Raw genomic sequence first — 15704 nt, 5'->3', positions numbered from 1 at the left:
TGCAGCTCCTCCATACGCGCTTTGTCTTACGTGATGTATTCCAGGGGACATTATATCACATGGACTTTTTTAGATTTATATTTATTACTTTACAAATGTTTTGTTCTTTCATATGTCTTTTATGTACATTTGTTTTTCATATGTATATTATGCACATTTGTTCATTAAGTATAAGTTTGCACTTAGGACTTTGATGAGCCTGCTATTAACACACTTCCTGTCCTAGGATGAAAACTACACTAAACAGCGTAATCCTCCAGTGGCGGCTGGTGCTCAAAATTTTTAGGGAGTGCAAACAAGCTGAAAAATTATGAAAATAAAACATCAATTGCAGCCTCATTGTGCCATCAAACGTAGCCACTGTGCCATCAAATGCTGCCACTGTGCCCATCAAACGTTGCCACTGTGCCCATCAAACGCTGCCACTGTGCCCAAACGCTGCCACTGTGCCATGAAATGCTTACCGATTGCGGCATGGATCCCTCCTGAAATTAATTTCTCTGGAGGTGATCCCAACTGTCCTCTTATTTGCTCCTGTTTCAGGACACCTCTCAATGATCGTGTAATGAGAGGATCCCTCCTAGCTCCCGGCCTGAGGTACACCCTCCAGAAAGGGGGATCCCTCAGACCACAACAGTCTAGCACTCCATCATCCAGTTCATCCACCTCACAATACCTCCCCCAGCAGGCTGATCATGGGTATATATAGGAGGCCCGCCCCCTTCCAATCCTAGTTGGGGATTGGTCAGGCCTCCCACATACACCCCATGTCACTCCAGCACTTTGCCCTGCCCCTTTTCCAGAACCTTCTCCCTGGAAACAGCGGAGGCGCCCAAGAGCTGCGGCACATGTCAGCCACCTGCTGCTACACTAAACCACTCCCCTGCCACTAGATCAAAACAAACAGGCCTAGCTCGCAGCATAGGCCTGCCAAAATGTACCTGCGCCAACAGTGAAAACAAACTCACTACTCTAGCAACTACCTACCTAAGGTAGAGGGTGCTACAGTTATAATATCACACTTTCAATTATACATTTAACAGCAAATAAGAGTAGTGTGTTGTTAGAGTTTCCAGATACTTTTAGTAAGCAATCCAAAGACTTCAATTAAAGTATTGGTAACCATTATTCATTTTAGGAATTCATGGTAATTCTCTCTATGTGGTCAAATGAATGTAATATTTATACTTATACTTACTGTTCAGGTGTTCTTGTAGACTCAAAGAAGTCACTGCATTGACCATTCCTTTTACAGAGAGCCGGTATACCTCTTTTCAAGTCTTAAATGTTAAATGCTCTAACAAATCTGTTTATTAAATAAAGGAGCTACTATTGAGACATTTGTCCTGAACCACTAAGGCCCCTTTCACACATGCGGATGGTATGTCCGTATTTCATCCATCCGTTTGCGGATGAAATACGGGCCATACATTCATCCCTATGGGATAGCGGGTGTCTGCGGATGAGCATCCGCAGACACCCGCTATTGTCCGCCTCCGCAAATGTCCGATTCTGCAGACGGAGGAAAATCCTATTTTTCTGTCCGTCTGCAGAGCGGATCGGATGAACACGGACACGCGGTCCGTGCTCGTCCGATCCCCATAGAGGAGAGCGGAGAGCTGACAGGGCGGTCCCCGCACAGTGTGCGGAGACCGCCCTGTCCGCAGCCGGCTCAGCGGGGACAACGGAGCGATCCCCGCTGAGCGAGCGGATCATCACGGGGCGGATCTTTACTGATCTGCCCCGTGTGAAAGAGGCCTTATATTTTTAGGAAAGGTCAACGAGATGTCATTTTCTTCTTTGAAATATAGAATTTGTAGTTCTGTAATTTATTTTAGTTGGTCAACCACAATGGGAACTGGTCAGGGACCACGTGAATTGTTAGTCATTAGTTGCTTAACATTGTGGGCTGAATAGTGGCCTCAATAAATATTTGTGGAACACTATCATCAGAAAGTCTGTTAGTTAGAAAGGCTCTGTCAGTACATTTTTATAATGTCCACAGCCATAGTTCACAGTATACACAACATGCAGACTCTGCTAGATACCAATGTGCAAGTGCTCTCAGCAATTTGATAGCTTCCTAATGGCCATTTTAGTGGTCTTCCAGATGGGTTATTTCACCCACACTGTTCATGTGCTATTGATCACAATCTAACCAACTCACTAAATATACAGTACAGATGTAAACTCTTAATTTGTAGAAACCCGTGATATTCTCAGCAAACGCAGCAATGATCATTTACACTTGCCACAGTCGTAAAAATAAATTTTTTAAATACTTTTTCATGTTTAATCTATAAAGCACTGTGATTTTTAAAATGCAATGATGACTCAAATACTAATAAGATCATCCTGGCTGGTTTGATCTTTGTAAAGTGGTATCTGGTCCCTATGCATTACTGTACATCTTAATCATTCATTATATTCGCAAAGGGGTCAAAACCAATTTACTCTGAACAGAGTTACCAGAAAGATTGTAGTATATAAAAAAGGTTAATGTGATGTAATGATAATGCCATAAGACATAAGTCAAAAATAATGTGTGGATTACATATCAGCTCTATTTTGAAAGCCTGCAGAATTTTTTAGTGACATTTTTTTGTTGGCAAGCACTGCCAGGTGGTAAGCGCTGCAAGGCTTACCACCCAAGTTCGCTTGCCCATGTACATAAATCTAGGTCTAGTGCTGAAATCCAAAGGCATTAACATTCTATCTTCCACTCCCAGCAGCTCAGGAGAGCAGATGATGGCACAACTTTGAGTCACCACAAGGCCAAACTGGAAAATCACACAGCTGGATTTATACTGTGTTAAAATTAAAAAAATACACAATTGTACACAATATTAAATAATAAATGTTACACCAAGTTGGCTAAATATAGAAAAAAATATATTTATAGTGCTTTGAGGTGGCAGATATCACAGATAAATCAACTGGCGAGTTAGAGGGTACAAAATTTGCTAAAAGAAGCAGTTCATTTGTATAGGACAGGTATCTGATATAAACCAACATGTTCAAAGCCCAACTCCAGAGAAATCATTTTCTTTGGATAAAAAAAGTGGAAATATTAGAGACTAGGTTTTTAATGTCTTCTATGACCCTATTCCGGAAGTTACCTCTTACATCCTGACTGAGGAAACAAGGGAAAAATCTACCCATAGGAGTCACAGGCAGAAATAAACACCCAACATGACTCTGAATTCTATTTAAAAGCTAAAACTGTTAGGTCAAAGTTAGGCTTTAAAGCTCCTTTTAACCACTTTAGCCCCTGAAGGATTTACCCCCTTCCTGATCAGAGCACTTTTTGCGATTTGGCACTGCGTCATTTTAACTGACAATTGCGCAGTCGTGCGACAATGTACCAAAACAAAATTGACGTCCTTTTTTCCCACAAATAGAGCTATCCTTTGGTGTTATTTGATCCCCTCTGTGGTTTCTATTTTTGCGCTATAAACAAAAAAAGACAGACAATTTTGAAGAAAAAGCTATATTTTTTACTTTTGCTATAATAAATATCCAGCAAAAATATATAAAAAAAACTAATTTCTTCCACAGTTTAGGCTGATATGTATTCTTCTTCATATTTTTGGGGAAAAAAATTCTAATACGTGTATATTGATTGGTTTACGCAAAAGTTATAGCGTCTACAAAATAGAGGATATATTTATGGCATTTTTATTATTTTTTTTTTTACTAGCAATGGTGGCGATCTGCGATTTTTATCGGGACTGAAACATTATGGTAGACAGATCGGACACTTTTGACACTATTTTGGGACCATTGACATTTATACAGCGATCAGAGCTACAAATAGTCACTGATTACTGTATAAATGACACTGGCAAGGACAGGGTTAAACACTAGGGGGCAATCAAGGGGTTAAGTGTGTTTCCTGGCTGTGTTCTAAATGTAGGGGGGATGGGCTCACTACAACATGACAGTGAACACTGCTCTTGTTCACTGGCAGTAGATCCCTGTCATGTTGCTAGGCAGAACAGGGAAATGCATTGTTTACATAAGAATCTCCCCGTTCTGCCTCTCCTTGCTGCAATCGCGGGCCGCCGGTGAACATCAAATTTGCGGGACCCGCAGGAACACACCCACGGCGCATGGCAGCTATTCAGTAAATTCAAAGGGACGTACGGGTACGCCCTTTTGCCTGCCGGTGCCATTCTGCCAACGTAAATCAGCATGTGGCGGTCGGCAAGTGGTTGGGCTTTAAGGTTTTTGTCAGCAACATAACTAGATAAGTCAAGAAGATAAAAGCCATGTCTATGCTTTGTATAATTATTGGAAATATGAAATACAAGAGGTAACATTGCTAATGTCCCTCTGAAAATTATAGGACTCTAGTAGCTATGTTGGCAATTTATTCCATTCCCTGACTCCACTGAAGGAAAGGGGTGAATACCACAGGCCAGGAAACAAACATTTTCAGATGGAGGTTTTCTTTATCCAAAGCTAAATAAAAACAAATGTGTCTGGAGTTGCATTTCCTTTCTTTTAAGAGTGACAAAATGTTAACATTTAATTTCCTTCTGTGACCCCCATTGGAGAGATTTTTCCTCACTTCCTGTTTATTTGATACCCATACTAGAAAGGTCAGAAATGGTTAATTCCCAAGATAGCAAAGCACAAACAGTAATAAAAAGCGTTGTCAAACATTCTATTCCTTGCCTTTAAGCTGTCCTGTGAATTCAGGAAGAAATTCTAACCTGATTCGCACCTGAATTGGTGTACAGGGACCCACCGGAACCCATGCTGCAGCAAGTGTGAACCCGGCCTTAAAAAGAAAACTTTTGCAGCCACCACATCTAAGCCCCTGTACACACGGTCCGAGATTCTGCCAACCAAATCCGTCGGATTTTGTCCATCAGATTTAGTCTGACAGATTGTGTCCGAAACTGTTGCATACACACGGTCGGACTAAGTTGTCGAAAAATCCGATCTTTCAGAACATGATGACGTAATTTCGTTACGATGGGACTACACTCAGACTAGTAACCAATAGCTTTGATGTAGGAATTTGATCTGAGCATGCGTAGCACTTGGTCCGATCAAAATTCACTACACATGATCGGATTAGGTCCCTCCGGCCCAGTTGGTCGGGAAATATTTCCAACATGTTGGAAAATTGGGTCGGACGGAGATTCGGACGGAATCAGTCCGATGCATACCACACACAGTCGGATTATCTGACGACACGGTCCGATAAGACGCATTCCGACAGTTTCTCCGACCGTGTGTACGTGGGCTAAGAATTAGTAAATTAAAATATAATGAAAGTTTGTTTTTGGATTTAACCACTTGCTTACTGGGCACTTAAACCCCCCTCCTATCCAGACCAATTTTCAGCTTTCAGCGCTGTCGCACTTTGAATGACAATTGCGCGGTCATACAACACTGTACCCAAATGACATTTTTATCATTTTTTCCCCCCAAATAGAGCTTTCTTTTGGTGGTATTTGTTCACCTGTGCAAATGTAAAAAGACAGATTTTTTTTTATTTTTTATTTTGTTTTAAAATTTTAAAACGGGTAATTTTTATCCATCATTGATGTACGCTGATGAGGTGACATTGATGGGCACCGATAGGTGGCAGTGATGGGCACTGATGGGTGGCATTGATGGGCACTGATCGGTTACACTGATAGGCAGCACTTCTAGATGGCACTGATTGGCACCACTAGTGGGCATTGATAGGTGGCACTGGGGGGCATTGATAGGGAGCACTTGTGGGCATTGATAGGTGGCACTTGTGGGCACTGTTACTCTATAAATGAGGCATGATTGCCTCTTCCTTTTCGGGACCGATGTCCCTTTAAGATAAGCCGGTGATCGGCTTTTTTTTTCTCCTCCGCTGTCAGCGTGAGGAGAAAAAAAACGATCACCGAGCTTTTGTTTACATCATGTGATTGAATGATAGCTGATCACATGGTAAGGGGCCCAGACCGGCCCCTTATTCGGATCGGTGATCACCCGATCACAGCGCTCTCCGCATGCGCCCTGTAGGGCGCGCACAGGGAGTGTGCACAGGGGAGTCTGTCATATGATGGCCTCCCGGGAATTCACATCTGCGCTGTGGCCGTCATTTGGCCATAGCGTGGATGCTAGGTGGTTAAGCCAGCTTTCAACTAAATTAAGCTTATTTAGCTGTTTTAACATTTTTTTTACACTACTTTACCACTACTACCCACCTAAAGAAAGTGCTTGAGAGCCAATACGAGCACCCTTGCTGCAACAGGTGGTGATTGGAGGGTGAAGCAGTGTCATGAAACCAGCACACGTGGGGGTTCTGGCTAATAAATATATGAAGTCAACTTGTGAGCTTAAAGCCTCATATACACGCTTAGATTTTCAGACGATCTAAAGTCAGTTTTTTGTGGCAAGCTAGTCTCATGTCGAAATTTAGGAGGTTACTCACAATACGAAAATATTTGTATGACTGAAGTGACGTAATGTGTTGAAAAGTTTTGTATGTATTCTTTCGTTTCTGAGCATGCGTAGTCTTGCTGTTACGATTTTTTTCGTACGAAAACCATATTAATGCAATGAAAATCGGACGTTGCGTTCACATCCGACAAAAAATGTATAGTCTGCACATCCAGCTTTTGTCTGACAAAAAAAGCGAAATTGGCTCTTGAAAGCACTGTACTAACATTCCGAAAATCGGCAGACAGCTCGTCGTAAGAACTTTTTCCATCCGATTTTCATATCGTGTGTATGAGCCTTTAGGCTGGCAGCACACATTTAGAATTTCACTTGAACAGTCGTATGGAAAAATGATTTGTCAGAACTTACTTTCTTGGCATCATTGAGCTAACTAATTTAGTTTGGAAACCCAGAATGGAATTCTAGAGGTATTAAACAGTTTTCATTTCAATAGGTATCATTTTGTTCAAAATACCACATTTACAGTTAAAATTTAATTAATTTGAGAAAAAATGGCCACCCTGCACCTTCGCATCTTTTCCTCACTATGTATGGTTGATTTGATCCCATTAACCAGAGTATATCAAAGGAACATTCCAAAATAAAAAATTTCAAACTAACTCTACTATGTATGGCTATTAAACCCAGTTCAAAGATTTAAAGAGCTTATGTTTGGTTTCACGTGCTACCTGTTCTTAAACAACCATAGCGGATACACCCAAGTTTTATAGGGGGCAGTGAGGACATCTAACAATGAAACATATGTAGGGTGTGCTGTTGGAGGCCTCATTATCATGCTACATTGGTTGTCTGCTCATGGTATCAAGAGATCTGGGGTAGACCCATATACTGTATAACCCATGCCTGTTTACCAGTGTCGGAAGACACCTTTAAATGTGAGTGATATGTGGTTTTAATAAAGTAAAGAAACTTTTTTAAAGAGTTTTATGCTATGCTGCGCTTCTTTCCTGTATTTTGGGTTTTACCTCTCTGGAGAGATTGATTGTTAAATAGTGGAGGAGAGTGGGGATCGGCTATTTTGGATCTGCAGATTATTGGGCCCTTGCAAAGGGAGGATAGCTCCTTGCTGAACGTTGGGATTGATCAGTAACAACAGTGAAGATTTGAGATCATAAATTACAGATCTGCAGACTATTGTGCCCCGTTAAGGGAGAATGCTTGTTTGCTGGTTCCTCATCACCAGCCATTATTATCGGTGAGTGATCTTGATCATAAGCGTTGAAGGATAAATCACTTGGGATGGTGTCCATATTATGAAAAAGGAATTGTTATTCACACAGGTGGGATTGAATAAGAATATTGAAATTTTTGGCACTATATATAATATTTTTGGATACTTTTATGGACTCTTTATTTTTACTTTTTGGGTCTGATATATATATGCATGGATTTAAGTAGGTGCACCTGTGGGTTTATTTATCCACAATTCAATTACTTGTTGGTGTGGTCATATAACACTGAGTTTTGTTTTTTGCTTTGTTTCTATATAGTTTTATATACTTTTAGATACAATCATCATTGTTATATTGGTAACACTAGAAAAAATTGGAAAGATACTATATGATTTGTGTTGTGTTTTGAGTTTTCACTTGATTAATTGATTCACTTTGGATTGGTTAGTTCAACTTACACCTGGGGACAGCGCTGTCTTTCCTTACACTTTTTTATTTGTTGAGTTACCTCAATCAGATAGCAAAAGGACAGGTTTAATGACTAGTTATGACCTCGGCATGGTCTAACCCCATTTTTTATTTTTAAAAAAACCTTTACTACTACTTTAATGCTTGACATTAAGTAAGTTTCTTGGTCTTGCAGTAACTCCAGAATTCATGTAGAAGGATCCTAGGTCAAATGTAATTTCTTGATCTAGTTTGAAGTTTAATTTTGTTCCGTGAATAAAGGAAAAATACAGCTTGCAATGGAGGATTACGACACAAGCAAAAGGTGCCCTTAGAGAACAAAGCACTTGTTTCCAGTGAGGACACTTATGCCTCAACACAGAATGAAAACATAAATGAAGGGATTATAAAAATCCCCTCAAAAACACTTGGACTCAATTCTTAAATATATATAAATCTATATTTTAGATTGCAAGCTCTCACAAGCAAGGCCCTTTCAACCTTCTTATCTTGAATTGCATTGTAACTGTACTGTCTCCCTTTATATTGTAAATCGCTGCTCAAACTATCGGTGCTAATTAAATCTTGTAAAATAAGAATTATATATATATATATATATATATATATATATATACACATACACACACACACACACACACAGATGTGTAATCATCACTTCATTGTCTATGTTACCATTACTTTGTTCTTTATTCAAAATAGATTGGATGAGGCTTTTTCTTTTTTACCAGTTTTGTTTTTATCTTTTTTGATTTGTTTCTTTACAATTTATCCTTTCAAGTGAAACTCTACAAGACACAGAAGATCTCATCATTGGCTAGCAAGAAGTAGCCACTTGTGAGTTTACCACATGTCTCTCCGAGGCACAAAGCAGGTCCACAAATGTATACAATATAACTAAACTATCTTGTGTTTGTTCTAAGAGATGCAAACTTCAAAGCTTTCATTAAAGCAGATAGCCACCCAGGATGAAATTCCCTAAAGAGTCCACAATCTCCCAAGTTATTACAGCCAGAGACCCTGGTGGCCTGGGAATCTGTAAAATGGGGCTTCCCTATTTTTGTCAAGCTCTAGCCGTAATATCATGGAAAAATAGTAACTCTAGTCTCTTTTTTTTTTCTTTTAGTTTTGGGTAAAAGGCAACAAAAATGATTGCGTACTGTCTGTAAAACTTTTTTTTCCAATAATATTTTTATATTAATTCATAAAAAAAATTTTTATAAAAAAAAGTTAGACAATATAGGCACTAGGGATGGGCGAACGGTTCGGCCGAACTTTCGTTGTTCGGACGTCCGGCAAACATCGGAACAAAGGGGTCAATTGACTGTTTGTTCGCTCCCCCCTTGAACCAACCACAATGCATTGTGGCTCTGAACAGTGAATTGCAAACCCTGATTGGCTGAAGCAGTGAAAGCTTCAGCCAATAAGGGCACAGAGCTCTGTCAGAGTCCTGATCATGACTTTATCCAATCATGGTTCATTCCCACCCCACAGTATAAAAGTATTCTTTCAATGGCAACCATTTTCAGTGTGATTTTGGCATGGAGAGAGATAGAACAGGACTCTGCTCAGTGTTATTAGTTAGTTAATGTACTATACTGTGCTATTTTGCTTCAATTGTCCATGTAGAATGTTAGTTTAGTGTCAGTCTAGAAATAGTGTGAGTGTAGTGAAGAGGACCATCATTCAGCTCTGCATAGTGTGCAGCTAAAGTAGGGACAGCTCAGATAGTTTCACTGTAGTGTAGTGAGACCGTGTCAGTAATCTTTACATTAGTGTCTAGTTAGTTCAGATAGCATCAGTGCAGTGACTGTCTATTTGATTGTGTTACTGCTAGTTTAACGCCATTTACTTCTGTGTGCATTACTGCCAATTTGACACCATTTACTTCTGTGTGCGTTACTGCCAGTTTAACGCCATTTCGTTTTGTGTGCCTTACTGCACCCCCCATGTTGAGGGCACGCAGCCTGGTTTGGCTCAGGAGGGGGGGGGTGTTCGCTGAATACCCGGCAGATAAGGGTCTGATATGGACCTTGGGGGGGGACCCCCATGCTGGTTTTTCAGTGTAGGGCTTCCCCTTTAAGTCCATACCAGGTGGAGGGGCCAGCAACGTGTCAATATCGCCGCCAGTCCCGTCTACCTGGAGCCACGTTCAAAATGAACGGACTTTCCTCCGTGTGCGGGCAAGTCCGTTCATTTCAAAAGTCCGGCAGACTAGCACACAGATGGCCAGATTGTCCAGACTGCCGAGTCCGGCGGACAATTTTGATTCAAAACTTCTTTCTAAGTCCGCCAGACTTTTGGGGTAAAAAAGTCAGCCAGAGCCCATACACGGACGGATTGTCCGGTGGACCATATAGTTCTGTGTGCATTACTGCCAGTTTAATACCATATAGTTTTGTGCGTTACTGCAAGTTTAACACCATTTACTTCTGTGTGCGTTACTGCCAGTTTAACGCCATATCGTTTTGTGTGCATTACTGCCAGTTTAACGCCATATAGTTTTGTGCGTTACTGCAAGATTAACGCCATTTACTTCTGTGTGTTACTGTCAGTTTAATGCCATATAGTTTTGTGCGTTACTGCTGGTTTACCGCCATATAGTTCTGTGTGTGTTACTGCCAGTTTAACGCCATATAGTTCTGTGTGCGTTACTGCCAGTTTAACGCCATATAGTTCTGTGTGTTACACCAGTTTAACACTATTTACTTCTTGTGTGCGTTACTGCCAGCTTAATGCCATATAGTTCTGTATGCGTTACTGCCAGTTTAATGCAATATAGTTCTGTGTGCGTTACTACCAGTTTAACGACATATAGTTTTGTGCGTCACTGCAAGTTTAACGCCATTTACTTCTGTGTGCATTACTGAAAGTTTAAAGCCATATAGTTCTGTGCGTCACTGTACATTTGGCGCAATATATTGCAGTATATTATAGTGTATCCATGGAGTGTGTCTGTGTAGTGTGAGTATTCAAATTAAAGTGCACCAAACACACCTTTACATTGATTAAAGTGCATCTACGTACAGATTTCCACTTCTTCTTTACATTTGCTTATAAGAACCGCACCCCTCCCTTCCAAAAATGTCTGGGAAGACAACAAGGAGAGGCAGACGTTCCCTTGGCACTGTAAGAGGGCCAGCAACAAATGTGTCCACAGGCAAAGGTGGACCTGGTGGTCAGTCCTCAGACAGGGCATAATTTCAGTCCTTAGGCAGAGCATCATTACCTATTTTTAGTGAGTTTGCCCGTGCTATCCAGCCACAGCATGCTGAGAAGGTGGTGGGCTGGTTTACTTACCCCTCCTCATCCTCTGTTACACAAGCAGAGACAAGGGTGCAGTCCCCTGCAGTTGCCAGAGTGGATAAACCTGCTTCATTGTCCCCATTTATTCCTGCCATAGCCCCAACATCAGCCATGGAGTGAGTTATTTGACCACAGCATCAGCCACTTGCTCCTTGATGATGCCCAGTCATTACTGGATTCAGATGTTGCTTTTGAGGTTGAGGATGACAGGAATATGAGCCTAGAGAGAGGGGAAAACACTGGTAGACAAATTGTCATTCATGTTCCCCCAGCTACAGCGTATTGCCAAGTTGTCTCCAGTGGTAATGATGAAGATGGAGGAAATTGAGATGATGATGATGATGAAGTCACTGATGCAACTTGGGTGCCAGATAGAGCAGAGAAGGAAACTGAAGGTTAGACGGCACAACCCCAAGGAGTCGACATCAAAAAAGAGTAGAGAACAGCCACCCTAATCCATCACATTCTGTAGTTGTTATCTCCCGGCCCACTCCCCAAAGCTCAGCTATCTGGGTCTTTTTCAACACATCTGCAGCAGATCGCACTGTTGCTATCTGCAAACTGTGTCTTAAGCACATCAAACGTGGCAAAAACAACAGTCATTTGGGTTCCACATGCTTAACAAGGCATTTACCTCTCAGCAGCCTCCACTGACAAGGATGATGGTGTAGCACAGGGTATCCCAAGTTCTAGCAGCATATCTGCCAGCAGCACCAGCTGTAGACTGTAGCCAGAAAATGTATCTGCCCCATCTGCTGCAGCGGAAAAAAAATACAGTCTCTGCCACCCACATGCCCAGCATCTAAATGCAAGCTTGTCAAAGCTGTGGGCTCTCAAACGTATGCCTTTCAGCCTGGTGGATTCTGCCCCCTGAATTTGCACAATGTGCTGTACCACAATGGCAGGTGCCCAGTCGCTACTATGTTTCACATAAGGGCATTCCATCTCTCTACCACCACATGGAAGGGAATGTTATGGCATCGTTGGGCAAGGCAGTCAGTCGTAAAATCTACCTTACTGCCGACACGTGGTCCAGCAAGCATGGGCAGGGACAATATATTTTGTTCACAGCAAACTGGATAACGCTGCTTGCAACTTGAAAGGATGCAGGACAGGGCTTGGTGCTGCAGCTTGTTGTGCCCCCACGTCTCCATACAGCTGGTGTTGATGATGCCAGACCTGTGAGCTCTACCTCCTCCTCCTCCGTCCCCTCCATGCTCTCCTCTGCAGAATTGTCCTATGAACATCAGGTACCCCTAAGCGTTCAAAGGGCTATTCCATGAGTCAGGCTAAAAGGTGCCATGCAGTACTTCAGCTGGTGTGTTTAGGGGACAAGAACCACACTGGAGCAGAGATTCTTGAAGCTCTGCAGGGACAGGCCCAGAGGTGGTTCACACTACGCCAGCTGGAAGCAGGAATGGTGGTGTGCGATAATGGCTCAAACCTCCTGTCTGCCCTTAGACAAGGAAAATTGACACATGTGCCATGCCTGGCACATGTTCTCAATTTATTGGTGCAGCGTTTCCAAAATACGTACCCAGGGTGGAAAGATGTGCTAAAGCTGGCCAGAAGAGTCTGTAGCCATTTCAAGCGGTCATACATAGCCAGTGCTCAGTTGGCTGAAATTCAGCCGGAATTCCACCTGCCCATAAAAAGCCTGATTTGTTACATGCCCACCAGGTGGAACTCGACTTTGGCAATGCTGCAGTGGCTATACATGCAGCAAAGGGCCGTCAACGAGGACCTGTGCTAGCACAGCACAATGGCAGGCTCAGGCCTGCCTCAGCTTTTTTTCCCCCGTGCCAATGGCTGATCATTAAGCATGCATGCACTGTATTGTCATCATTTGAGGAGGCCACAAAGATGGTGAGCAGTGACAATGCATGCATCGGTGACACAATCCCTGTTGTGTTCCTGCTGGAGCAGACTCTGCATGGCATTATGGACAGGGAAATGGAGAGCAGCTGGAGGAAGAGGACTTCCTTTCCTCTCAAGGCCCCCTTTATCCAGACACCATCATCCTATGTCACAGAACACAGAAAGAGAGAGGGGGGAGGATGAGGATTCTGGCACTTTCATAGGCTTCGAAGAAGAAGAAAGACATGCGTAAATCTATAAGCAGGGAGTACGTGGCTGGGAGTTCCAGATGTTGTCATCCTGAGTGACCCCAAGGAGTCTGCTTCTCAAGCCTCTGTAAATTTGAGGCACATGGGAAACCTTATGCTTCAAAGCATGTGAAAGGACCCAAGAATACGTGGCATAAAGGAGAAGGATAATTACTGGTTGGCAACCCTCCTTGACCACCGTTATAGGGGGAAGGTCTCAGAACTCATCCCATCCCCACAGAGAGTGCAGAAGATAAAATCTCTTGAGGACTTGTTAAAGAGGATTTTATTGACCATTTTTCCTGACTCCAGTAGGTTACAGTGTCGTGGAAAACACAGTTTTCAGTCTTCTGTTGGTCAAGGGAGGAGCATTAGAGAAGGCATCTGCCTAAGTGAGGCATTTTGGAATTTTTTTAGTCCTTGCCGCTCAGGGCTGTCAGCTTCCACATCCCATCGCGAGCTCCTGCATCACATGGTGGAAGATTACCTCGGGGCCAAAACAGAGCTTCCCAGTTGACGATCCACTGACTGGGTCATGAGAATAGACTACTGACCAGAACTTGCCCAGTATGCTATTGAGTTGCGGGGCTGCCCTGCATCCAGCGTGCTTTCAGAACAGGCATTCAGTGCTGCAGGAGGTTTCGTTACTGATCGCAGAATACGTCTGTCCACAGACTCCGTGGACTGTTTGCCTTTTAAAAGAGTGAGGACTTTATGATACAAACTAAACTAGGAAAATTTAGCAGAGACCTCAATGACTATACCTATAAAAGAGCTTTTAACTGGAAAAGAAAATCACCCCCCCCCCCCCACTTATTCCACCAGTCCCCCATTCCATTCCCAAGATTCACCCCATCCCCCACGTACTAAGTCTACTAACCCTTCTCCCCATCTTCCAACCCTCCTTCCCCATCATCTTCCCACTACCATCAGATCACTCACACCACCATCTTCCCCCTCTGGTTCCATTCCCATCTCCATCCAGTTAGACTCTGGAGAACCTGAAACATCTAGATCCCTTCCAGTGACTACTTCTTCAGATAAAAAATATCCCTTCCCAAACCAATCCTGATTTTTCTAAAAATATCATAGATCAGAATTCTCTGGTTCCTACACATATTGATTTAAAAATAATGCTGTGAGTTGGAAACCGACCCTCTCAGTCATGACCAACAAGTTTCTTACCCTTCAGATACACCCACAGTTTCCTTTGGAGGTTCCCCATCATCTATCCCATTGTCTTTTTTAATCCAGATCCCCCTATCCAGCTCCACAGTAACCAAAACAAACAAAAACAAAAAAAAAACACGAAGAAGAGGTAGGAGAGGGGGAAGACACAAACATAAACTTAGACATACCACGCCTGGACAAGCTGCGGAAACTGTTAAAATCTACAACTTGTCCACCCAGAACCTGAATGAGCAAGAAACATAGCTACTAGCTAGGGACCTTCATTTTTCCCCCGCCACCTTTCCTAATTCATTTACCATGTTTAAGGATCTTAATAAATTAATTTGCAATCTAACACTTAAATTGGTTGTAAACCCCTTACAACCACTTTAACCTACAGGTAAGCCTAGATTAAGGCTTACCTGTAAGTGCAAGAAATATCTCCCAAACCTAAAAGGTTTAGACGATATTTGCCAGAATAGCGGCATAGATGTCTACGCACCGTAGACATTGATTGCAGGCGCACTGAGCTTGCCATTTCTAATGCCGATCATGCCATTAGTGGCGGCACCAGCGCGCATGCGCAGGAGTGACGTCATCGTGGCTCTGGCCAGTCACAGCGCCAGAGCCACGATACCCGGAAGTCACTCTGGGTATCATGGCGGCAACGGAGGTGGTGACTGAGGACCAGTATCTCTGTCTATTGTACACACTACTTTTAGACCCAAGTCTATTTTTAATCCTACTCAGTCCAAAGGTCCTTACCTAGCAACTTTTTATCAGGTAGTTTTTAAAGAGCTTACTGACCTATGTTTATCAGAATCCTCTAGGCCTCATTATTCTGTCAATAATTGAAGTCCCCAAGAACACACAGCATTTAAATCATTGAGCACTAATTCTAATATTATAATAAAACCTGCTGATGTTAACACCTATGAGAAATTGAGAACAGATCCCTTGCCCAAATTTATTGAGGAATCTAATCTAATAGTGACACATGCACAGGCTGAAAGTACAATCAGCAAAACAG

The sequence above is a fragment of the Lithobates pipiens genome, unplaced genomic scaffold (genome assembly GCF_037356315.1).
Source record: "Lithobates pipiens isolate NorthernLeopardFrog02 unplaced genomic scaffold, aLitPip1_a1.2 Scaffold_8, whole genome shotgun sequence".
Taxonomy (NCBI): domain Eukaryota; kingdom Metazoa; phylum Chordata; class Amphibia; order Anura; family Ranidae; genus Lithobates; species Lithobates pipiens.
The sequence above is the reverse complement of the archived record's forward strand: the minus strand, read 5'-3'. Positions refer to the sequence as shown.